This window comes from Rattus rattus, chromosome 1 (assembly GCF_011064425.1).
Source record: "Rattus rattus isolate New Zealand chromosome 1, Rrattus_CSIRO_v1, whole genome shotgun sequence".
Taxonomy (NCBI): domain Eukaryota; kingdom Metazoa; phylum Chordata; class Mammalia; order Rodentia; family Muridae; genus Rattus; species Rattus rattus.
This window is the reverse complement of record NC_046154.1, coordinates 86546941-86548727: the sequence shown is the minus strand read 5'-3', so window position 1 is coordinate 86548727 and position 1787 is coordinate 86546941.

Genomic DNA, 1787 nt, shown 5'->3' with positions numbered 1-1787 from the left:
TACCAGGGTGAGCTCCCCAGCACTGTCCCACTAGTTTGTCCAATGCTGCAGCTGGAAGGAGGTAGAATCATCTCTCCTGTACTCAAACTATGCAGCTGGGTCATATACTCTCCTAACACCAGGGTCAGCTCTACTGTGCTACCCAGGCAAGGGGCAGGACCCATTTTTATGAGTGTTGCAGTTCGTGAAGGGCAGGATCAGTGCTCCCACACTCATGACCTCACAGCCAGCTCTGCTATCTGTCAAAGGTGGAAAGAGGTTGGCATAAAGTGGAAAGAAGGACCTATTTTTCATTGCCCATTCTACCCTATTGTAGACTGGGGGTGGGGACAGCTTTCCAAAGCTGCCTGCCTGCCAGATCCCTATCTCTTTTCCCTCACCATCAGGGTCAGTTCTATGTTGCTGCCCTGGAAAGAATCAGGGACATCTTTCCCACATGTGATGAACAAAAAATGGGCGGAATTCACTCAGCAGAGTTCCTTAGGTGGCAGTCCAGACCAAGGCTATCCACATGGCCCCTGGTGTCAACAGAGGTCTGTTCATCAACATAGAACTCAGGTGTGATAGCACCATAGATCCAGACATGGTCTCTAGATGTCCCCATGGTCTCAGTTGGCAGCACAGACCACCAAGATTAGAGCATTTCTTCATAGTAGCATAATCCTCAGATATCCACATGGTCTCTGTGGCAGCCCAGACCATGGACATCTGCTTCCCCTTCTCCTCATATGATAGACAGTGAGACAGACATCATCTGCAGTGGGACCAGTCCCTGGGTCAGGACGTCATCATGTTCACCTGCTCCTCACCATTGTGGGATCTCCATCTCCACCCTTTTACACATGTATGAACTTTCTTTTCCGTCTCTCCATCAAGTCGTTGTGTCTTTATTCCAATCATCAGGCATGGCTGAAGCTAGTGCTTAGAAATATCTTTCTTCCAGTCTGGCCCCAAGCCCTAGGTAAGCATCTTCAAAGTAAAAGCTTGGGTCTTCGTTAAAATTTTAAGGCAGGTATTGCTGGAAGAATAAATATAAACATTAAAATCATGCTGCTACAGAAAAACTTATAAGTCCAGAAAAAAAAATATGTGTGATTGACTTTCTAAAGGAGTGCCATAGAGCCCAAGGGTTATAATGTCAAGACAATATATGTTTTGCTGATGTTTCTCCTCCTATATTTTGGTACTGGAGATTGAACCCAGGACTTTGTTTATGGTAAGAAAATGCATTACTATTGAGTAGCATTGTCAGCTCTATCATGAACTCCTATAGCCTCTTTCAAACATGTGACAGCTCTTTGAGGGCATAACCAATTCTCCCCCAACTCCTATAGATGGAAAGTCTGAGAACTAGACAGAATGGCTCATGAGTGGTCCTGCAATATGAATACTGTGGAGCCAATGTTTAGTCATCATCACTGAACAGGGTAACAATAATATGTGTGCCCCAGACTGCTATGTAACTTTTCCTGGTAATAAAGAGACCTGGCATTATTCATCTATAATCAGAATGGTCATCAGAAAGCCTAGCATAGATTAAGTTTTCAATTCTTATTTACTGAGTGAAAATGTTAAGGTCTCCCCTTCTTCTGGAATAGACATATAGGTCTATTGGCTTTATAGGGGATATAACTGATTATTTCTAGCCAGATGATTTAGGTTGCTGAAGCAATGGTCAAGGTAGATACAACAAAGTATGCCTGGCTCTTAGTAAGTCCTTATGAATAAGTATAAGCCCTTATGAGTAAGTCTACAAACACTTAGTAGGAGTAATGAAAACTGGTCTA